The 24,943-nt window shown below is 48.5% G+C and overlaps 1 protein-coding gene across 49 annotated transcripts in view; it reads right to left on the minus strand.

The window, feature by feature from the left end:
• The window catches only part of LOC106506881 (pseudouridine-5'-phosphatase-like), a 744,469-nt gene that overhangs the window by 428,090 nt on the left and 291,436 nt on the right, over positions 1 to 24,943 (minus strand). For all 49 annotated transcript variants that reach the window (XR_014836065.1, XR_014836045.1, XR_014836067.1 and 46 more), the window contains exon 6: positions 17,280 to 17,387. The gene's annotated coding sequence lies outside the window, so the exon portion shown is untranslated. The remainder of the gene's footprint in view (positions 1 to 17,279; positions 17,388 to 24,943) is intronic.

The raw sequence follows: 24,943 nt of genomic DNA on the forward strand, positions 1-24,943 counted from the left end.
CGCCCTTCATTAATCCACAGGGGCAGGCGGGAGGGGACCTGTGACTCTTTATCACCCAGACACCAATTGCAACAAGGCAGCCTGTCAGGAGCCTTGATTTCACTCGAAAAGCAAAAAAAGCAAAGAAAACACAGGACGATTTTTTCCCCCCTCTCTTGCTCGCTTCTGGTTTATGTTGTCAGGACGGCTCGCTGGTGTTCTGAGTTTGTCTTCTACGTTGCCCAGGTTTCCCCAGATTGAAGAGAACTGCCGAGCTGTGTCATCCCTGCAGCATCTTCTTGGAGAGCAGCTTTACAGAATCATCATGGGCTCGTCAAGGCGGTGGGACAGGACTCAGCGGGTGCCCAGCCGCTGGGTTCTCAGTCATATTTAAATAAAGAACATGTTTCGAGGGCAAGAAAACAGCCACGTGACACAACAGTTTCCGGTCCCTTGCTGGGGTCCGTTTGCACTCCGGCGGAGTACAATTAATGCGAAAGGAAGACCCCTCTGAAGCACAGTCTGTTCCAAAAAAGGTCTCCGTGGCCCTTCCAAGGTCGGCCTTGGTCATGACCAGCTTAAAGCACAGGGGACTGGGGCAAATACATCAGAATCCTTCCCCTCTCTGGGTTCTCTTGATTCTGTATCTTTCCCTATTCCAAATATTTTACCTTGGTGGAAGGGGAGCTCTCTCCCATGAGAGGAGGGAGATGAAAAGCGCAAGAAAATTCTAAACATCTCCTTGGGTTCCCATCACAAGATATGAATAAGAGATCCAGTCCAAATCTGGCCACCCCAGATTTGATCGACATGTTGTCTGTGGCTGCTTTTGCTCCAGAAAGGGAAGGGCTGAGTAGGGGCAGAAGCGACCTCATGGCCCCAAATGCCCAACACATTGACCATCTGGCCTGTTACAGAAAAAGTCTGCCACCCTGCTGTTTTGGAGTTTAAGAACCAGAGACCCAGAGGGGGGAAAGGGGGGAGGTCATTTGTTTAAGACCATGTGGGCAGGTAAGGATGGAGGCGAGAGCCATGGTTGTTGGCAGGGCTTTGCAATGGATCCATTGTATCTACAGGAAGTGACGCTTCACATAGTAGCACGATTCCCTACACATTAACACATTCACTGAGTGGATGAGAAATGCCTCTGTCTTGTGAGAGGTAAGGAAGAAGGAGATGGACGGACTGCAGCTTTCAGATGGGGTTGAATCCTCCCTGATGTTTCAGGCCACCCCTGAGGCATGCCATGCCCTCCTGCCCGAGGAACAGAATGTCAACTCCCAAGTCGTTAGGGTAGGACCTGGCCAGAGGCCAGGCAATGTCAGGCTGTCCGCTGGGTTTCAGCAGAAGAGCCCCCCCCAGAAAGCCAACCTCTCACATTCAGTCTCAGATGCTGAGGAAAAGAGAGACACCTCAGTGTCTCATGAAGACAAGGATGGAGAGATGGACGAGTCCCCTAACGGAAGAGTAAGGCTTTCCTCCTTCTAGTCCAGCCCACTCCCCAAACATGCACAACAGCTGCATCATGCTCAGTAGCTTGTTGCTTTGCTGTCTGAAATTGGTCCTCGATGCTAAACACCAAGTTCCCCATCCAGGATGTCGAACCTGCCCCATCCCAGGGCAGTGCCACCTGCCTCACTCCCACCACTCTTCCTTTCTGTGTATCCCAGGCTGAGAGCCTCGGGGCATGGACCTGTCACAGCAGACACGGAGGAGGTGCCCCCCTAGGAGATGGGGTGGGGGGGGCTTGCTCTGTTCCACAAACCCAGTGGCCTGGACTCCTCTGACACCACGTGAGCACCCTGGCATACCCTTTCCTTCTCACACATTGCTCTGTGGAAGACAACCTGAGACACGTCTTTATGGAACCGTGGGCAACACTGTTCTGTCAGGGGTTTTATTCCTCTCGGATCCATCGTCCAAAAGTAGACACTTTGTGAGTCTCTCTCTCAAGGCATGTGCATCGTGCCATGTCAGTTCATTGCCTTTCGCATCTCACCTATTAGACCACCTTCGGGACAGAAATGTTCCCTTCATCGCTTCATCTTTACCTCAGCATCCACATAGTTGCTCAGAAATGTAGAAGAGGATAAGAACATGAGAACACCTAAGAAAACTTAATGGATTCCTGTTTGTATGAGCCAGGGTGTTCCAGAGGAAGGAACAAAGCCACTGGGAGATAGATGTCTGTGTGTAGAACTATCTATCTGTAATTTATCTATCTATCCATCCATCTATCTATCTATCTATCTATATCATTATCTGTCTTTCTGTCTATCAGTAATTATCTCATTAGCTATCTGTATCACTATTATTCTTTCTATCTTCTGCTTATCTGTAATTATTTATCTATCTCATTCTATCTATACCATTATCTTTCTATCTTCTATCTCTAAATATCTATCCATCCATCCATCTGTAATTATCTATTTATCTACCTATCTGTAATTATCTATCTACCCATATATACATCTATCGATCTATTTGTAATTATCTATCTATAATTATATACCTGCCTATCTACATGCAGTTATCTATCCATCCACCTGTAATTACCTATCTATTTATAACTATCTATCTATCTATCTATCTATCCATACATCTATCCATCTCTCTGTAATTATCTCTCTCTCTGTAATTATCTATTTATTTATCTATATATACATCTATCCATCTATCTGCAATTTATCTATCCATCTATAATTACCTACCTACCTATGTATCTATATGCAATTACCTATTTATCCATCTACCTACCTCCCAGCCTATCTATTGAGTGATCATTTATATAAGGAATTGACTGACCTGCTTATGGAGGTGGAGAAGTCCCAGAACCTGCCTTTGTAAGCGAGTGGACAAGCCAGTGATGCAGTTCCATCTGAGCGTGAAGGCCTGAGAGCCAAGGTACCAATGGCATGCATCTCAGTCCAAGGGCAGGAGACTGGCGTCCCAGCTCAGCAGTCAGTCCCAGAGACTGAGAGGGAATTCAGCCATGCCCCATCTTTTGTTCTCATGCCCTTGATGGATTGGCTGATGCCCCTCCACCCTGACAAGGGCAATGAACTTTGCTTGGTGTGCCTTCACAGACATACCGGGACATAATGTTTATCTATCATCGGTGGATACAGGATGTTGGGTTTGTTTGTTTTTTTAATGTTGGTATTCCAACGCTCCTCACCATGAGGTGCATGCAGAAACGACTTCATCTGCAGAAGTATTCTGAAAAGGGCCAGAGAGTGGCTACCTTAGGCTTTGCTGGTCTCTGTTGCAAACGACACAAGGGCTGTGCAGAGCCGCCAGAGACAAAATGCAAATGAATGAAGGTGCCTGTGGCCCAGAACCATTTTACAAAACCAGGTCGGGGGGTTGCCTTCGGCCCCCAGGTTGTGATTTGTGGATCCCTGCAAACGCTCAGCCAAGAAATTGTGCATGTTCCCAGGAACGCAGAACCGCAATGACGGTTGAACAGATGATACCTTGACATATGTTCTCTACCCAGGAAATCGATAAATAAGCAGATGTTCATTTTCTCACAATAAGGGCGTCTTTAAAACACATTTTCCTCAATGCCTCGCAGCCTCACAGCAACGAGCATCATTTTCCCGTGTTTTATTTGCTGCTGCTCACGCCTTGCTTAGCACTGTTTGCTCGGGAACCACTGCTTTCCTGTCACCATGAAATCTGCAGAAATTAACTGGGTTCTGAAATGTGGGCTCGAGCTGGAAATTCGTCTTTCGACGACATTTAAATGGGAAAAAAAAAAAAAACCCGGCTTCATTATCGACAGTGGTTATTGTAATCGATTCATGAATCCTGAGCCGAAGTGAAAGCCAAGGGGCAGCTCTGGTGTGGAAGGGCTCCAGAGAGAGCCACCAGCCCATCTATAAACTTGTATTGACAGATGGATACATGGAAATCACCTTCCATCCCTCCAATATCACAAGCAATCCCATCTTTGACCTCACAGCTCCCCGTCCACATCACCTCTGGAATCCATCACTTCAGGTTAAAAGCGTGTCGGTATTTCTAGCCCTTGCCAGAAAAACAACTTTGAGGACAGTTTATCAGACATTCAGAGAAAATAGACAAGCAAAACATCTATCCATTGAACTCAGAGGACTGTGGACATTTTTTCCCGAATGTTCCTGAGCTTTTCTCTGTCTGGGTGGAAATTGAGTCATCTCAGGATGGATGTGAAAAGCGCCTATTAAACTATTTCTTAGACCTCAGTTGGGCCAAACAGAACCTGGAGATGTTTGCTAGAAAAGTCCACGGCGCTGGGAGATGATGGAGAGTTGAGAACTGCTCAGGATGGGGACACCATCTCACCTTTCTACGTCAACTTGACGGTGGGGCTGACGTTTCCAGGGAGTCTTCTTGGCTTAAGGCCAAAGACAAAAAGCCACGTTGCAAGAAACTCCTGCCCCCCTCCCCCGACTTCCACATTTTCTGTCCTTTTAAAGACTCGGGTTTCAGGGAAGTCTGTGGCTCATCTACACCTACCACGTCTCACTCAGTCTCTTTAGAGCCTCGAAGGTAGGCTGACTCTGGAAGTTTTACGACTTTCAGGGTAGTTTCTGAAGTTTTACGGGATGGAGCAGGTCCTGGAGATGCGGCAACTTCTAGATTATCCCGGTAGAAGATGAGCACCCATCACAGGTAAGGTGGTCCTTCCTTTTATGGACTGACTGATTGATTGATTTTTAGGGCCACACTTGTGGCATATGGAAATTCTCAGGCTAGGAGTTGAATCGGAGCTGCGGTTGCAGCCATAGCAACGCCAGATCTGAGCGTTGAGATATGAATGCCTATCAAACCCTGAGATGCTCATGGAGAGGAGTCAGATGCCGGAGGTTCTCAATGCAGAGGCACCAAAGGATAAGAACATGATCCACTTTCTTCCCACCAGCACTTCTGAGACCCCTTGGGTGACAGAAACCCTTTGTCTCAGGAGTTGAATAGCTTTTGGCACACCAGTTCCATGAAGCACTGTATTGGAAAGGCTGTGCAAGCTCTCCCATGCTTTGGAAGCTCCAATCCGTAGAGGATACTGCTAAAAGGTAGATGCTGACTCAGCAGGTCTGGGGGTCAATGATGAGGATGTGGCTAAAAGGTAGAGGCTGACTCAGCAGGTCTGGGGGTCAATGATGAGGATGTGGCTAAAAGGTAGAGGCTGACTCAGTAGGTCTGGGGGTCCACCATGGGGATGTAGCCTTCTGTCAAATCGAGATACACCTTAGAATCATCCCAGAAGCTTCCAAAAGAGCCTCTTTCCACAAATCAGATGTTCTCAGCTGCTGTCTGGACTATCTTTTATTGAATTCATGTAACATAAATTTCACCAAGTTCAAATGGACAATCCCGGATCTTCTAGGATGTTCACAGGGTCGTACAACCATCACCCTTCCTCCATTGCCAAACATGTTTATTGCCCCCAAAGAAACCCTGTACCCTTAGGCAGTCACTTCCCATTCCCCCCTGCCCCCAGCCCCCAGTAACTGTATGTCTGCTTTCTGTCTCTAAGGATTTGCCTATGCTGGACATTTCCCATAAGCAGAATCCTACAGAATGTGGCTTTGGGTTCTGGCTTCTTTCCTGAGCCTAATATTGTCAAGATTCATCCACAAGGCTCACACTGATGCTCTACTCCTACTGTTCCATTGGGAACACAGACCACATACGGCTTCTAAACTCTTGATAGACATCCGGTTCTTTTCACTTTTTCACGCCCGTGAGCTGCTCTGCTGTGAAATGCGTTTGTGCATGTTGGTTGGAACACCTGTTTTTATTTCTTCTGGATACATGTCCAGGAGTGGCATTATGAGGCCACGTCGTGATTGTATTTATTTCTCTCTCTTCTTTTTTAAGGTTTTTTGCCGTATAGTTAATTTACAAGATGATGAGTGTTTCTGCTGTACAGCCGGTGATTCCATTATACATGTCCACGCATCCATTCTCTCGCAGACTCTTTCCCCACATAGGTTATCACAGAATATGGGTAGAGTGCCCTGTGCTGGACAGCAGGTCCCCGTTGGCCAGTCATTCCATAGACCTCAGGGTGCATGTGCCAATCCCACACCCCCAGTCCATCCCTCCCGCCCCATCACCTCTTCCCTTTTATAACCATAAATTTTTCAAAGTCTGTGAGTCTGTTTCTGTTGTGCATAAAGTTCATTTGCATCCTTTTTTTTCTTAAAGATTTTACATATTGGTGATGCCATTTTTAACTGACCAAGGAAACGCCAAATGCTTTTTGATAGTGGCTGTACCACTTCCTAGTCCCACTGGACACTGATGTTTTTTGAGAGATCCCCGTGGACTCCAGTTGCCAGCCAGCGCTGACAAGCTCTGCCCTATTAGGAAAGGTGTCTTTGTTAACACTCTGGGTATACATTTATCTAAATCAGGGAGGGTCCTGGACCAGCAGCATAAGCATCCCCTGGGCAGAGTGCACATGTCTGGTTCCTGCCCCTGGACCACAGCACAAGCATCACTTGGGGACTAGACAGAGTACACACGCCTGGTTCATGCCCCTGAACCAGCAGCAACAGCATCACCGGGGGACAGGACAGAGCACACATGCCTGGTTCTAGAGTGCGCATGCCTGGTTCCTGCCCCAGACCTACAGATCCCAGAGCTCTGGAGGCAGGTGGAGTCAGCCCTCTCCCACCCCCTGCCCTTGAAGCAAGTCCTCCAGGCAATTCTACACTTTGGGAACAGATGCTTGATGTACCATTTCATAATTTTCATAACTTGCAGTATTTTCACTTTACATCTTGTACAGTTTCCCACCTCATGAATCTTTTTTTTTCTCCCCTCCCACCCCCAACATATGGAGTTCCCGGATCAGGGATCAATTTTGAGGCACAGTTGTGACCTACACTGCCCCGCCGGCAAAGCCAGATCCTTCATCTGCTCTGCCAGGCCAGGAATCAAACCTGAGTCCCAATGCGTCCGAGATGTTGCTGATCCCACTGTGCCGCAGTAGGAACTCCTTGAATCGTTATTTGAGAATATAACTGAATACCTATCTATGATATTTTAACACAAAACGAGCCCACGACGCACTAAAGCGTTCCTTTTGGGGGGGCCTTTTCACCTTTCCCAAATATAAATAGCGCTCAGTAAATGGTGTTGACAATTACTCTTTGCAGACCTCTCTGAATATATCCTTGGGTTCAAGACTCTGAGAGAGAATGGTGATGTGTATATGTGTGACTGGGTCCCTTGGTTGTATAGCAGAAATGATCACTGCCTTGTAAATTAACCACACTTGCATAAAACGTTTAAAAAATGAATAAAATAGGTAACTAGCAAGGATCTCCCGCATGGCACAGGGACCTCTACTCAATACTTGTGCAATAACCTATAAGGGAAAAGAATCTGGAGAAGAATGGATGTGTGTATTTGTGTGTATATGTGCCACTGGTTCAGCTTGCTGCTCACCCAAAAGTAACAGAATATTGTAAGTCAACCATACTTTAATTTTTTTAAATGCAAAAAAAAAAAGGCAATAAAAAATCATAAGCAGATTGTGGGGTCTGCACGTTTGTCTCTTTACACTGTGCTGGGTACACGTTTGGGTAGGAGCTCTGCCTGTGGATAGAAAACCTACACACCACGAATGAGGGAGAATCTGTGAATTTTTGGTTATGTTGAGTGTTTTGCAAATATTGCTGTATCACCACCAAGGGGCTGATTTTCCTCCCAAACGGGGGCGGGGGGGTGGGGAGGGGGAGGGAGGAAATACAGAATCACATTTCTTCTCTGAGATTTCCAGTCTCCCTCTGTTCCTTCAGTATCTACGATGCTTCAGCCAGCCATCTCAATATTCCGTCCGATTTCTCTCTGCACAATGCAAGGAAGGGGGGAAACAGAGTCTGCCTTCTTTACGGGGGCCACTCAGAACCGTCGGAGGAGAGGAGTGACGTGTGGGAAGGCACTGCATGACCGCAGAGCGTACTGCACACAGGAGGTTTTTATAACTACATTCATGGCTTTGTAAAGTTCCCTGTCTGAGAACGCCTCCATGGAAATATCGTCATTATGAAGTTCCCATCGTGGTGCAGTGGTTAACGAATCCGACTAGGAACCATGAGGTTGCGGGTTCAATCCCTGGCCTTGCTCAGGGGGTTAAGGATCCGGCGTTGGCGTGAGCTGTGGTGTAGGTCGCAGAAGTGGCTCTGATCCTGCGTTGCTGTGGCTGTGCTGTAGGCTGGCAGCTACAGCTCCGATTGAACCCCTAGCCTGGGAACCTCCATATGCCGCGAGGGCGGCCCAAGAAATGGCAAAAAGACAAAAAAATAAAAAAAAAGAAGAAAAAAAAGAAAAGAAAGAAAGAAAGAAAGAAAGAAAGAAAGAAAGAAAGAAAGAAAGAAAGAAAGAAAGAAAGAAAGGAAATATACTCATTTGCTTTGAGCTGACACTTCCAGAACCCTGACCCATGTCGTTTTATTTGCTCTGAATTCTTAAGGGGCCAGCTCTTCACATATGCATGTTTTGCTGGCTGTTTGAACCTCCTTCAACGGCTGGGTGGCCATTCAACTTGGTGAGATGTAAATAGCTTATGTCTGGCTTTAGCTTCCATTTCTTTAAAAAAAAAAAAAAAAATAAGCCATGGGTAAGGACATACATCCCTCTTATGTGACCAGATTTGGTTTGGAGTCCCAGAAGGTGTGTATGTTGCCTGAATTCTCATTTGTATACAATGTTACTGTCTTCTTGGCTTATATTAGGAGAGTCCACAGGAGAAGATACACCGGAAGAAGAAACCAGTAACAAGCCCTAGGCACCTGGAGAGCCTCACGTCAGAATAAGTCAACTCTACAAAATTTAGTCTGGGGAACGTGCGGGTATTCTTGACAGTGTATGCAAAGTATCAGAAACATCCTACGTAACACCCTTCCCAACTGAAGAAATCAAGGAAGCAAACCGTGTTCCCAGCACTAGGAACAGTCAAAAATACCCCAGGTATGAGGGGTCACTCAGAGTTCTGCAAATTCACTGATAATGAAAATACGAATAATTTCTCTCTCCTGTCTCTTTTTGTCCCTGACCCAGCAGAGTTAAGAGGACAATCTGACCTTCTTGGTTAACCTGTTTTTCACATCCCCTCCTCCCTATGCCCTTGACACAATGTTTCCATTGAAGTCATCTTGATGGGGGTTACCGCAAATCCTTTGGGGGCGGGAGAAAGGCAACAAAGAAACACAGCAACAAAACCGAAAAAGCCCCAAGACACAGTCCTGGGTTGGATGACAGACTGGATATGGTAATTTCCTTTTTAAGCCTTCAGAGCAGGTTCCCTATTTAATGGTAACTCTCACACCAACGCGAAAACAAGGAATGGGGTCCATTTCCACAGGTGGCTGTAAAAAGCCTTGGCTTTCCTTCTAAATGAGAACCATTTCCAGACCTCGAGAGGGGCCTTGATCGATCACCTGCTGTGGTTGCGAGGGATACCCATCTCCCATGGCAGGAAGAATACTTCTCCCAAAAAACATCCATTTTGAAAAGCATCTGAAGCAGGGAAAATACGCGTTGGGCATATTGTAATGAGCCCAAATGAGAAAGAAGGCAGAGGCTGTGAGCATCAGAGATGCTCACAGCCTCTGCCTTTTTGTCGCCTTTTCTCCCTGAAATGCTCACTCTGCAAAGGGTCAAAGCTAAGGGGGCAGCAAAGGTAAGGCTGAAAACGCCCTTTATCTGCAACGGGACCCACACCTCACGAACAGGACTGTGTCTGCTTTCTAAGGGGCCAGTGGAGATGAACCACCAGAAGTGGGATGCAGATCCACCGGGGACCTTGGCCCGGGGCCGAAGGCCAGCACTCACCCTGCAGCGGCACCTCATTGATTTCAGGAGATGAACCCTGTCCCTGCTCCCCTGTGCACCTCCACCAGCCTGGAAGGAACAGGGGGCCTGGGGGCTTGCCATGGGCGGAGGTGATGTGTGATCCCGCCCCCTCTGAAGCGTGTGCCTCTGTAAGGATCAGGAGCAGGGAGCAGGGCGTCCTTTGCATCCTTCCTGCTGAAGGCAGCCTCCCCAGAGGGAGCGGTCCTCAGGTTGGGGGCTTCTGACTTGGCTGGGGACCCCTTCCAGGTTTTAAACTCAGAGGGTGGTGAGGAGAGGAATTTTTTAAAAAAAGGCAATTTGCAACAGAGCTGACAAAGGAAGGGTTAGAGGAAAACAGTGGTGTTGGTTTAAAAGCGGGGAGAGCTGGCGGCTTCAGCCGGGGTCTCACGTTAATCACTGTGTATTTGCTGAAGCCGGGAAAGCCTCATTGGTTATGCAGACGGCGTCGGTCCCAATGCAGGAGAGCCTGCCACCGAGCCGCGACTTAGCTCTCGGAATACCAAACTGGAAAAGCCACCGCACCCAGAGCGGGCCACACTGGCTCCGGCTGGACGAAAATACACCCCGCGCGCATAAGAGCGTGCATTGTGGCCACGCTAATTAGCCGCTATTTTTAGGGACAGCGCTGAGCAGGGAGGGGGCCGGGGGGGCGGGGGAGCGGCAGCCCAACAGCAGGTCCATTTAGGACGCCGGCGGATTCCCAGGCTCTGGGCCGGCCTTTCTGGGTGACGCGGGAAGCTGTGATCTATCTTCCTCGTGAATGTTGGGAATTTCAGCAATTCCGAGCATGCTACAAAAGACGACCTGTGCTCTGCCGCGGAAGGAAAGCAAAGCAATGGCACAAACAAAGGGCCCTGGGGACATTCGCTCCCTGCCCTGGGTGGGGGGAGGGGTCAGCCAGGAAGAGGTGACGGGGGAGGGAACTGCATTGCTGAGAACGGGTGTGGGGGGGAGGCAGCAGTTCTGAAGGGCCATGGGGGCGCCAAAGGCGTGATGGCTGGGCCTGGGGGGCCCACACCTAGCGGGGGGCGGGGCGCAGGGAACTCCATCACCCCCGACCAGGCTCCCTCGTGCCCCATTCAGATACCTGCCATCGGAATCTGAGCTCAGATCCCCGGCAGGGCAGCCGCCCCTGCAGCGGGCTTAGCACCACCACTTGACCCCAAAGCCCTGCAGCTTCAAGGGCGCCACGGTGCTGCCCTGACATCAAGGGCAAGACAGCAACCTGTAGCATGTTGTTGTAGGCGTGGGACTCCATTAATGAGGACAAATGGATCCAACCACGTGTCTCATTTGAGAAGGATGTGCGCACACACACACACACACACACGCACACACACACACACACACCCCACCACCACAACCACCACCAATCACCAAGAACAACAGCAACAATGAAAATCCAAATAGAAAAGACGTAATATTCATTGAGAAGAAATATCCATTCAAGCTTCACACACACACACACCCCTCCCACAAGGACGGAAGGGGGCATTGCCCTGTGACCTCCTGGGGAAGGAGGCCATGCATTCACCCACTGCGTTCTGGGTCTGGCTGCCACACGTCCGGGTGATGCCAGTTTGGCTCGTTCTGGAGAGATGTGTCTCTGCACCCGAGAGGCTGGGGGTCACCCATCACAGGCCCTGTTTTAGGATTCCTCTGCCATGATTCCGTGTCAGGTGGTGCTCTCCTCGGGATGAGCCTGCACACAGCATTCCCAATGCGCTCTTCCTTCCAGGCTTGAGAGATGCAGGTCCTGACGTGTGAGCAAAGAAGGCTGGAAGCCCCCTGGAGGTTAAACGTGAGGTGACGGAGCTGCCTGCCTCTGGATTCCTGATGAGGCTTTTGACTTGGTTGCAGGAATAGAAACGGCATGTCTTCGAGCCCCCAGAAGTCCTTCTGCAGGGGGTAAGTCTCACAATTCCCCATGGCTCCTTTGCATCCGCTATATAGTGTCCCAGGGAGAGAATTCCTGCAGGGAAGTGGTTCTCAGGACACTCAGTAAGCCTGGGATATTTTTGGTTTCCACAAGGGCTGGAGGTTGGGGGATGCTGCTGGCATCTAGTGCCGAAACCAGGCTGCTTAAACAGATGGCAATGCGCAGGACATCCTGGCCAGGGCAGAGCATCGCCTCAAACGTTACCATGTCAAGTTCCACTCTAGGAGTGGCACAGACGGACACCTGGGCAGGTGGAGTCCCACCTGCAAGACAACTGCCTGGACCTGGCACATCACTAGGCAGAACCACTTAGAAAAGTCCTTTCTGCAAGAGCCTTATTTCTTATCAATGATGCAGAGAAGCTTTCCGGGGACCATAAAGCCACATCACATCTGTACCACCTAAGACAAGGTTTAGGCTCTACAGACTGTTAGAAATATGCATGTAGGAAGTTCCCATTGTGGCTCAGCAGTAATGAACCTGACTAGTATCCATGAGGACCCGGATTTGATCCCTGGCCTGACTCAGTGGGTTAAGGGTCTGGCATTGCTGTGGCTGTGGTGTAGGCTGGCAGCTGCAGCTTGAATTTGACCCCTAGCCTGGGAACCTCCATATGCTGCAGGTATGGCCCTAAAAAAAAAACAAATAAAAAAAATGTGCATGTAGTTTGTGGGAACACAGGGGTACTGGATGTTGCTGCCTCTGTGCCAGGCAAGGAATTTCAGACCCCATCTCTGTTTTCTTCTCTGCGACCCTGCCTGGAACACTACAACTCCATCCCCAGGCACCAGGCACGTTTTAAAACACATCGGAGCTTTTGTAGCATACGTGGTGATGTCTTCTGCCCCAGGACTGGCCTTCCCCTGGTGTCCCAGATGCTAAAACACAAGAGCCAGCCTAGGAACCCACAAACAGCGGTCTGGTCATCTTTAACAGTGTCATCTGAAAGAACCTTAACGAATGGATGTTCTCTGTGTTACTGTAACTGAGCAGGTGCTATGGAACCTTCCTGGCACTGAACCCCCCCCTCCCCTCCCATGTTCTGGCTGCCCCTTGTGTACAGAAAAGCTTTAGTCAAAGGATAAATTTAATCAGAGATGAGAGAAAATGCAGAAGTAAAGGAAAGCAGTCAAACCAGACCCAGTCGTAACAGCTGAGTCTTCTGGCAAAGTCACAGAGCTTTGGCTCCTCCTCCAGGGCTGCAGGTCATATTTTGAGCCACGTCCTTCGTGCTGTTTTATATAGACGGAAACCCCAGCAGGTGGAAGACGTTAACTGGGTGATGACCAGATGGGAGCTGGGACATCAGCTGCCACTATTCTGAGAACTGGCCTCGAGGACATGGGAACAAACTGACCCAGGAGCTGAAGAGGAACTGCGCTGAAGACAATCAAGATGAACTGCTGGTCTGACCACCCATGACCCATGTCACAAGGACTGTCAGAGCTGACTGCGCTGCTCTGCACGGAGCCCCCTTCCTCTGCCCATTCACTCCCCCCAAACTCCCCTTTGAAAGCTCTTGCCCCCAATCAGCAGGGTGGGAGTTGGCTTTTGGACATGAGTCCCCCTTCTCCTCACATTGCCAGCCTCCTGAATAAAGCAAGCTTCTCTTTCTTACCAACACACATCTTTTGAGTAGTGGCTTTCAACTGTGAGTAAATGAACCTGAGCTCCATAACATTATGTGGAATGAGATTCGCTAGCATTTGCAAACCACAAGATCTGGTTGGTTCATCAGGAGTTCGAGTTTACCTTATCGGAATTAGTTAATTTCTCACGATGTCTCCCCTGCTAGAAAGTACACATGCATCTCTTCCAAAAAGAGCTGCCCCCGGCCCCACAGAGATCATCAGCCCACCCCCTCAGCAGACCATGAGAGGAGAGATCTAGTGGGTTCTGGATTCCCAGAGCCTGGGGAAGCTGCACAGGATCCCTAACCACCAGGCCACCATTTGGCCATGGCTGCGAGTGGTGATATTTTTCCGTTAGTGAATACTTAAGTGACGCATGGGTTAGCACATGATTCAATTTTCCATGTAGGATTCAGGACTGAATTGTGTCTGGTTGGGGGCAATTTAGGTGCCCTCAAGGAGAGGTTTCACAAATGCATTTGTGTAAAATCACCTTTGGGAAATCTGCTCCCCTCTAATTGGGGCTTCTTCCTTGTAACACTGGGACAAGGGGCAGGTACGTCCTTTGTGTGTTATGCTGCTTGTCCCCACTGGATTGTGCAGACACAGGTCCCCCCAGGCGGCACTGGCATCCTCCTGGAATTATATTCTCTTCCTGGGACACTTCTAGAAACTGCCTCCCCAGACCTGAGAGGACAGGGATATTAGGGAAGCAGACCTTTCTACAGCATCAGTACCACCAGCATCTGTCCCCAAAGCGAAAAGCATCACTTGTTCATTTCCCTGGTCCTACAGATCCTCTCTCATCCATTCATGAGTCTGAGTGTGAATTCAGGAAGTTATTTCCTCATCAGCAGTGATACAGACGTGCTTCCTGACAGGCTGTCAAAGTCCTGCTTGATGGCTTTGCTCTCCCTGTGCTGTTCCAGTTACCCTGACTTTCGCTAACAATGTTTTTGTCAGGTTATTGCTTAATCGCTGCAAACTCCAGAGGGGAAAAAAAGAGTGTGCCAGCTGGTGTGTGTGCCCCTGGTTTCCAGCAACACCAGGAATATCTGAGAATTCGTCTCTGTGAGCACGCATGGCAGAGACATGCAAGGATGGGCGAGATACAGAGAGACAGATCCAAAGCAAGACTCAAGAGCTGCTTGTTGTAACCTGGTTTTACCCAGTCTTCCATAAACACTCACCAGGGCTCTGGGACTCCGCATGCCACTATACTTTAATGATTGCCACGAACAACCATGTTTAACCCCCCTCTCATAGATGCATGCCAGACTTTCTTCCACCAATGTGAACTTTTTTGTTGTTCATTTCCTTTTACCACCACACCTGTAGCACATAGAAGTTCCCAGGCTAGGGGTTGAATTGGAGGTGCAGCCAGCCTACACCACAGCCACAGCAATGCCAGATCCGAGCCGCATCTGTGAACTACGCCACAGCTCACGGCAATGCCAAATCCTTAGCCCACTGGGCGAGATCAGGGATCAAACCCGAATCCTCTTGGTATACTAGTCTGGTTCTCAACCCACTGAGCCACAATGGGAACTCCCCAATGTGCACATTTTATCAGATGGTAATTCATTATTTCCGGTTTGATCTGATTCAACCCATGATAACTCAAACAGTTAAATAAGTGCCTCTTACAGTCACTATGAGCTAACTTTACAGGCAGTCCATTCTTTCTAGGCACCTGCTTACATTGGTAAATCAAATGACGTTGTGTTACCTGTGGTTTTGTTTTGCTTGGAAGATTCCTCCATTCTGCAAATGCTTTGCATGTGGGTAAGAAAACTCACTAACTAATTTCCTTACTACTTAGAGGTGCATTTCCAAGCAATTTTCCATTTCGATGTGTGAACATTCCTCTTCAAATTCCATTTCCCTTCTGAATGTTTTTCATGTTCATAGAAATTGCGCTTCTTGCACCTTCACGGCATAAGTTCCAACCTTACAGACATCAGTTAGGTTGAATGCATCTTCACATAAAACCATACTCATTAGATAACTTGATTAGATTAGATTAGATAACTAGATTAGATTAGAGTTGAAACCATACTCATTAGATAACTTGACTGTCACAAAAATTTCACTTTCTCGACTTAATGTTACAAACTTGTAGCGTGTTTTGGGGTTGTTTTGTTTGTTTGTTTATTTGTTTGTTTTCGGTGGACCGTGCCTAAGGTGTGTGCAGGTTCCCAGGCCAGGGAGGGAACCTGCACTATGGCAGTGACCACGCCAGATCCTTAACCTGCTGAGCCACCAGGGAACTCCTCAAACTCGTGTTTTGACTTGTTTTCCCTCCATAGATTAACTTGGAATGAGAAATGATCAAGATGTCAAGCACTTGCATCTTACTATGCTTCCATCACTCCTTCCCCTGACCACCCCCGCAACCAAATACAGAACCCTTGCAATTTTGTAAGGAAGACGTTTTATATGTAGTGACTGAATGGGGAGCAGCCTCTGTGATGAACAGATACGGCGTTTAAAGCCAGGTGTTTGTATGGCTCTGGTGTCTTACGCACTATATGTGTCTCTGTCTCAGATTAATGGGACTGTTTCCTGTCCACTTGGAACCAGAATATGCCACGTTCTTCACAAACCCCATCCCTCCTTGAGAGTTTCAACCTGACCCCACCCCTCCTTGAGAGTTTCAACCTGATCCCATCACCTCCATGAACATACGGCTTCCCTGTCCCCTCCTTTTCCAACACCTGTAACATCTATGGCACAGGCTATTCATCGAGTCCACTCAAGGCCCCTTAACTTGTCATTGTCTTCTTCAGTAATTATTTATTGCCCATCTACTATGTGCCAGTTTAAATGCCTGGCCCCAGGCACATGCCAGTGAAAGAGATGAACTCAGTGCCTGGGTCTTAGAGTTCAAAATCTTGATGCAGAAACAGACACTATGCAGAGAAACATACAAGGTATTTTTTGTTTTGTTTTGCTTTCATGGTGGCACCTGCAGCATAAGGAGCTTCCCAGGCTCGGGGTCCCATCAGAGCTGCAGCTGTTGGCCTTCATTGCAGCCATGGCAACGCCAGATCTGAGCCACATCTGCAACCTACACCAAAGGTTGAGGCAACCCTGGATCTTTATCCCACATCCTCATGGACACTATGTTGGGTTCTTCACCCACTGAGCCACCACAGGAACTCCAGCATTTATCACTAATAGCATGAATCCCACATCCAGAACAGTCTGTCTGTACAAGACACACCATATGAAGCTGACGCAGCTTCTCTGACGGAAACGCCCGGCAGTTGCTCAGATGCAAAAAAAAGAGAAAGAAAGAAGTGAAGAGCCACAGGAAAGAAGCAAAAGGGAAGGAAAGAATGAGGTGAGCTCCAGGGGACGCTTGCTGTTATCAGGTCCAGACCCTCACCCGTTTTCTCTGTGGCAGCGCCCACCTGCCCTGGCAGTCCTGCCGTCCAAAGGCAGCACTCAGATTGTAAAGAGCTCACGCTGTTCTTTGACGCCTGGAGTCTATGCAACCTTCCAAACAAGGTGGGATGATGTACGCGTCTCCTCCAGACACCAGATTAAGGAATCAGACCTACTAAACATAGGGTAACCCTCACCTGCCCACCCGTGCATGGGGCATCCCTCACCTGCCCACCCGTGCCCCGTTTCCTGCTGCTTTTCTTTGGAGCCTGCATCCAATTACATTCCTTGGGTGAGGACTGGTTCCTCAGCATCTCGGAAACCCCCCCCCACACACACACACCATCTACTCCTGCTCATGAAGTCGACGGCAACCTGTTACATACCTTCTCCCTCTCTCCCTCCCCCCCAACGCCTCTCGGAGTCACACTGGACAATTACGACAAGGGTCTGTCACCATGTCATGGTCAATTTTCGCACTTTACCTCGTTTCTGTGTGGGCCTCTCAGTGAGACGGAGCTTGGCAATGACGTGATGGCTGCTCCAACATCCATTCGAGAATCCGCCAACGTGTCTTGAGAAACGTGAAGAGCCTAGAATGAAATGCAACGTAAAATGATGGCTAGAGCACAGCAACAGAACGCAATGTGTAATTATGACAAGAGCATGAGCAACGCCTCGCTCTGGCCTCAGACCAGCATGTGCCCTTTGGACTTGGGGCAGGTGTCTGGACATAAGAGGAACCATATCTCCCATGGGTGGCTTTGAGCTTGATGGCAAAGCTCACCCAGCAAAATGCACTGCATGCCAAACCCTTTTCATTAGAGAGCCGGGAAGAAACAGAAAGTACGCCTCAGGGTTGGAGAGAACCTCCCCATTTCATGGTCTCTTATCATCACGGGGTTGTGTTTTTTGTGCTGTGGAATATTATTCTTTTCTAAGATGCTGTGGAATTAGGGTGGGAAATACGCCAAAGGATGCAACGGAAGGGGAGCAGAGTGCCACCCCAAGATGTGATTTAGGGGTTCAGGATGTGTCACCCCAAGATGTGACTGTGGGGATTGAGGACATGTTACCCCAACATATGACTATAGGGGTTCGGGACATGTTACCCTAAGGTGTGATTGCAGGGGTTCAGGACGTGTCCCCCCAAGATGTGACCATAGGGGTTGAGGACGTGTCACCCCAAGATGTGACTAGGGGTTCAGGACGTGTCCCCCAAAGATGTGACCATAGGGGTTGAGGATGTGTCACCCCACAATGTGACCAAAGGGGTTCAGGACATGTCACCCCAAAATAAGCCACCTGGTTTTTTGAGCTGTGGGCACTTGAAAACCAGCAAACAGGGGGAAGTTTGTCTGCACTCCCCTTTATCCGCCCAGAGAGGGTGCTCCCAAAGGAACTCAGGTGCCCTCAGCCCCTCCCGGGAAGTGTCCTCATCAGGCAGGTCTGCCTCGCATCACAGCAGAGGTGTGTAGGGATGATGTCACCTACATGTGCAAGGTAGATGGATACAGACACCGCGGAGCAGCCCCCACCACACCCAGCCAGACCATCACAGACCGTCACCCCTCCTGTCTGTTCCCGTGTGGGCTCCGTCACCTCTCCTAAGAGCCACTTACTCGCCCCAAAGGGGCCCACATGCCATCTCGTCTTCACCAAAGGCTTCCTGGGGGACTGCTCACCTCCCCTGGGCTCCCCCCACAGGGATGCGAGCAGGACACATCATGAACATCTGTGTGTTTTTCTCTTGTTAAACTCGTTTCACTGGGGTCTCACAAGAGAACCGGGAAGCAAAAGGGGGAACCTTATTTTTCCTCTGCTACATACTCCTATAACGTCCCTGCCGGTCCCTATTTTCCCCTGAAACACTTTTATGCAGTTTGCTGGTATTCAGAGCATCAGTACCTGAGACCAAGGCTTGGAACATAATTTCTAATTGGCTGAGAATAGTATGGTCATTAAGGGGCTTCTCCTCAAGACTAACTGTCTTTGATCCTTGAACTTATTTCATAGTTATGGGTAGATTGTTTCCTCTGATTTTAATCATCAGATTCAAGCAGATTATCTCTGTAGTTACGGCCACACGCTTGGGGAAAGCTCCATTTATAAGCTTTGAAGCAGACGGGCGTTTTCTACACGTTGGGCAGCATGATGTTATTGCTCAAGCTCGTGAGGAATGCCCATTCAGAATGTGGCAATGCTGGACAGGGAAGACTGTTAGCAGGTGTGAACTGGAGTTTGGCACCTGCCATCAGCCTCGCTGTGGGTTACATCATGAGCTGCTGCAGCTGCCGACCTGCAGAGCTCAGGGTGGAGACCTGGAGTGAGGCACTCTGAGCTCTGGGAAAACAGGAAAAACAGGTCTTCAGATCGTCATTTATTTTTTGAGAAGATTTTATGCATCTCATTCTTGCATCACCTCATACCTAGAAAAACACTAAAATCCTTCAATGAGGACTGATGTTTGTGACCAGTAGTGACCGTCACCTCTCCGTCACTAGCAGGCACCTCTCCCTTCACTGTTCTGATGTCTGTCTTGATATCAACCCTTTCCTCTTGGGGGAAGTATTTCAGAGCTGTCTGAAATGCTGCCTCCTGGGCTGTAGTTAGTGGGCAAAATCAAGGATGTCACAGTCATCGGTCACTGCAGCCACTTCCACTCCCAAGGATGAGCTGGGGAGCCCTGAGGGAACTCAGGAAAAAAATAATCCTGGCCCAGAGCTGAGATGCATATCAAAGGAGTGATTCCAGGAAGCCCAGACCTTTACATCTTCCCATAGAAACTGGTTTTCTATAAATCTTTTTCTGTAAATCTGGTTTCCTGTAAATTTTTTGTTCCTACCATCTTCCCCTTGTTGCAAAAACTCATAGACCCTAGCTTTCCCCTTACCTCCTCAGAGCAGTTTCTCAGGACTCTCTGAGATGCTGTCTCCCTGGCTTAAGTTCTCATTTCATCCCAAATAAAACTTACCTCTCAACTTTCAGGTTGTGCTTTTTTTTTTTTTTTTTTTTTTTAAAGTCATCAGAGGAATAGCAACCAAATTAATGGTGGATGATGGAAATGGGCAGTTTTAAGCCCCAGAAACCTCTGTACTGGTTAGGAAAAAGGTGAAATTGTCTGGACCTTAAAAACGCTGTTGGATACCACGTGCTCCCGAGTGGATATGGACTTTCGAGCCTTCCTCTGGCCTAATTCTATCTACTGCTTTCTCGGCCACTGTCCCCACCCTCTGCTGCCTCACCGGGAACTAGGGGGCTTTGCCAGCATCAGCTGAACAAAGCGTGACACGTTAGGTGAGGAGTGACCCCAGGGAAGATCCTAGCTGCTACAGGACATGCTTCTTCCTCTACAGAAGTGGATTGAAAGAGCATACTTTGCTTCATGGAGGATGCACGTCGTTGCATCACTCCTTGTACTTCAGTTGCCATGCTTTGTTCAGAAGCATGAAGGATGAAGGATGTCAGAAAGAGAAAGAGAAACACCTTAGCATATCACGTATATTTAGAATCTCATATATGGCACAAATGAACCTTTCCACAGAAAAGAAAATCATGGACTTGGAGAACAGACCTGTGGTTGCCCAGGGGTAGGGGGAGGGAGTGGGATGGACTGGGAGTCTGGGGTTCATAGGTGCAAATGATGGCCTTTGGAATGGATAAGCAATGAGATCCTGATGTTCAGCACTAGGAACTATGTCTAGTCCCTTATGATGGAGCATGATGGAGGCTAATGTGAGAAAAAGAATGTATAGATACATATAACTCAGTCACTTTGCTGTGCAGTAGAAAATTGGCAGAACAGTGTAATCCAGCTATAATGGAAAAAAATAAAAATCTTTAAAAAAAAAAAAAAGAACCACGAAGGACCTCAGATTTTACCATTCTGGTCCAACGGGTGTGCCTACTAGAGCCTCACAGAGGATGGCAGAAGACAAGAGACTCCCAGGTCAGAGACAAGACTCTGCTTGTTCTCCCAGGGACAACAGGACGCAGAGTGGCAGTGTTGGGGCTGGCTCCCACAGGGAACAGGAAGAGGGCTCTCGCGTGGGTACACAGTGAATTGTGACCCAGGAGAGAAGCCTGTGCTTAGGGAACAAGCTGGCACTGCTAATGGGCTACAAGCCTGCCTGCAAAGGATCCTCTCCAGGAAGACATTATCTTCGTCAAGGGGCGGGCATACGAAGCAATAAACAGAGCAAGCCTGCCGTTTGCTTTAGAGGAGATCCTACCTCTGGCTCCCAATGGCTGTTGGCTATACAAACATCTGAAACCCAGCAGGACCCTGTGGTGGGCCTCCTGGGCACAAAATCCTTTTCCTCTTCTCAATTTCTTACTTGCAGCATAAAGGCTTCAGCCTTAGGATCTTCCCTGAATACCAAAGGGCGGGTTCAAACAGGTGCTTCTCAGGGAAGGGAGGGGATGCAGAGACCAGGCAGGAGCCGTCAAGACACAATAGTGGAGCCTAGGGGCAGGTCCTGGTGCTGCCTCAGCCTAACACTAGATGCCACTACCTTGGAGAGCTTCTGCAAGAGCTAAAGCCCCCAACCCAGGCAGAGGATGGTACCTTCAGGCAGAGCCCCACCCTATGACCTCACCATCAGCCAATCAGAAGAAAGCCACACCCCTGCAGCCCTCACCCCAAATGTTGCCTATAAAAGACTCCTCCCCCAGAAACCTTCAGGGAGTTTGGGGTTTTCTTGAGCACAAGCTACTCATTCTCCTTGCTTGGCCCTCCAGTAAATCTTTCTCTGCTACAAGCTCTGACATTCCAGTTTGTTTGGTTTCACTGAAATTTGTTGCACACATGAAATTGCACTTGATCACATATCCTTGAAAAGATAGCCCAGGAGAAAGGCCATCACAACCTCTGCTTGCCACACAGGCAAAGAATTGTCTGTCCACAACTTTATTGTATATTTTTTTTTTCCAGGACTGCACCCATGCCCTATGGAGGTTCCCAGGCGGGGGGTTGAATCGGAGCTGCAGTTTCCAGCCTACACTACAGCTACAGCAATGCAGGATCCGAGCCACCTCTGTGACCTACACCACAGCTCATGGCAACGATGGGTTATTAACCCACTTAGCGAGGCCAGGGATGGAACCAGCATCCTCATAGATACTCGTTAGGCTCGCCACCCACTGAGCCACCACGGGAACTCCTGCCCACCTCTTTTTAAGGTGACTTCTTGAATAAATAGGAAAATGACTTAAAGGGATCAGAGGGCCTAGAAAGTCAAAAACGGACACATAGGGACTCTGAGTCCTCGCAGAAAACAGGGTGAGAAGGTCCCCACGGTTGGTCTCTGTCCTTGAAATGGGGCTTTCCTCTTCCCCTCCACAGGGTTGCAGTGTTGCTTTGGGGCTTTCCAGTGCAACCCTGAAAGAAAACTGATGTTCAGACAATCTAGCCAGCTTTCAACTGTGAGGCATCTAGACCAGCTGAATGGTCAAGCTAATTGCCGCCATAACCTCTCCGAAGAGAAGCAAAGCACAGCCATTCAACATCATTAGCAGTCCCAAGTCAATGTCTTATTCATTGCGTGAGTGAGTGCCGGCTTTCTGGACCATAAGAAAGCCCTGGACGGAAGGCTATTATTGCCTGTCAAATGGGACACTTTTTATATCATTAGAGATGCCTGAGGAATGGAAATTGATGATGGGTTTGTTTTAATGACTTTCCGAGAGAGAGTGTGTGTGTGCGTGGGCATGTGCAGGTGTGCGCAGGTATTGATGAGCCGTCATTTTCAATGAGTGCTGCTATTAGGACTAACATTATTTCTTAAGAGCCATTCAATTATGGATGGGGAAGAATGAATAAAAAAAAGAGAGCTCCAAAGTTTCCTGGCCACTATGGTCCCTCCTTCATCACCTTGTTTTAAATTGTAAACTGTCTTGACCCTCCTACTTAGCGCATACAGAACTGAGTAAAGAAATCACTTTAAAACATGTTCTATTTTGCACTTTACAGCTAGCTGTCAGAATCATGGGAGCATCCAGTTCTTTTTGAGTTATATACTGCTATGTGTATGTTTGGAATCTAAGACAAAAGAAGACAGACAGAGAGAGAGAGGAAGAAGAGGAGGAAGATAGAGGGAGGGAAGGGGGAAAGAGAGAGTGATGAAAAAGGACAAGAAGCATATCACTCAATCATCCCAACGTTATCCACTCCATCCGAGTTTTCTGGAACAAAGGAGTGATCTTCTAAACGGAGGCAATGTGCCCAGTGAAAAGGCAGGATTCCTCCAGACTGTTGGAAATATTCACCATGTAGCCCTGGTGAGTACATAGCAGATGGTAGACTCTCTGGTGCCTTTGACAGAAACAATCTGAACTCTTCTGGTTTAGCGAAATAATTTTCAACCTCAATGAGGAACTCACTGTAGAGGGTGTGGAGGGAATGAAATTGTGAAGTGTTTAAAAGAAGGAGGCTACAAAGGAGATGCAGGATGCTAAAAGGAGACCTTGATGAACGAAGAGACTGATGTCAGAGTAACCTTAAGGGGATTTTGACCACGTTCTTAACTGCATTGCCCATATAGCTGGTGGCACCAAATTATAAAAAGAACTCACTGGGCCATATGCAATTGAAAATGGGTGAAACATCATCTGTCACTGGCTCCAGAGTGAGAACTGAAAGTATCAGTTCCTCATCATGGCAGTAGCTGCTCTAAAGAGCTCCCAACAATCCCTGCTCCCTGCCATTCACACACGTATATAATTCTTTGCTACACTGTATCGAGGACAATAGAGTACTACTGTTTATAGGGTGATGGTGCATGACTCCCAAGGTTAGGTCATAAAATGCATCATGGTTTCTGTGGATCCATAGGTCTTGCCTCACTCATGCTGAAGAAAGCCAGCAGCTGCCATGCAAGGACACTCAAGCAGCCCTGTGGAGCAGGTGGCATGCTGAGCAACCAAGTCCTTCTCCACGACGCTAAGGAACTGTGACCTCCAGCCAACAGCCATGCAAGTGACGTGTCTTGCAGGCAGATGTTCCAGCCCCACTCAAGCCTGCAGATGAATGCCATCCCAGATGCCATACCATAAATACCCACTTCAGCCCCGGCAAGGCTCCCAATCCCCAGAGACTGTGAGCAATGGCTGTGTGTTACCATGAGCCACTCCAGCTTATGTGGCTTTATTCTGTCGCATCAGGAAGCTAAGTGATATGATGATCAATACCATTCTCTATGTTGCGAACGAGATGAAAGTATTGAAACTGGAACCAAGCAGGACCCTGTGGGGACTTCCAGGGACAGCTCCCCCACCAGCAGTGTCCTCTGCCTGCCTCTTGTTTATAGAAGAGCTTTAGCCTCAAAGGCCTTTCCCATGTTCCAAAGGGCAAATTCAATCAGAGAGGTGAGAACATGTGGAAACAAAGGGAAACAGCAAGCCGCAATAATGATAGTTTGGCCATTCAACAAAATCAAGGGCCTTTCATTCCTCTTCAAGAACTAAAGAGAATATTCTGGGCCATGTCCTTGGAGCGGTTTTGCAAGCACTGAACCCCCCACCAGGCGGAAGAAGTTAACTTAAGACCACACAGAATCCAGACGGGTTGGAAGCAGAAGGCGGATGATGTTGATACCTGATGACCCCACCATCAACCAATCAGAAGAAGGCCCATCAGCTGATGACACTCCACAACCACCCCCTCCCTCACCCTGGCTTTAAACGCCCTTCCCAGAAAACCATAGGGGTAGTTCAGGTCTCTGAAGCACCAGCTACCCCTTCTCCTTGCTCGGTGCCTGCAATAAACACCATCTTTCCTTCACTATGCCCCGGGGTCAGAAGGTAGGCTTTGTGGCGGCGTGTGGGTGAGCAGACCCCAGTTTGGTTTGGGGAGAAGACTATGGCTGAGATGAGAAATCTGCCGTACTTCACCGTTTCTTGGACCCTGGTGTCAGTGGCATGGATGGTCACGCTTCTATGATAGTCGTGTGTGCACAGCTCATCAGCTGGCGTCATTCCATTCTTGCAGCTATTGTAGCCAGGGGACTACAAGGCAGAGTCTCCCAGAAAGGGAGGATCAGGGTAGAAAACATTCTATTTTTCATCATTAATACATGTCCATGTTCACACTTGAGAAAAAGATAATCAGATTTTGCCTGAAGTAGACAAGCTGCTTCCAAGGTTCCCAAGA

Source organism: Sus scrofa, chromosome Y (assembly GCF_054392235.1).
Source record: "Sus scrofa isolate SSC_HxYL_T2T_F1_AM1 chromosome Y, Sscrofa_HxYL_maternal_Yorkshire_Landrace_v2.0, whole genome shotgun sequence".
Lineage (NCBI taxonomy): Eukaryota > Metazoa > Chordata > Mammalia > Artiodactyla > Suidae > Sus > Sus scrofa.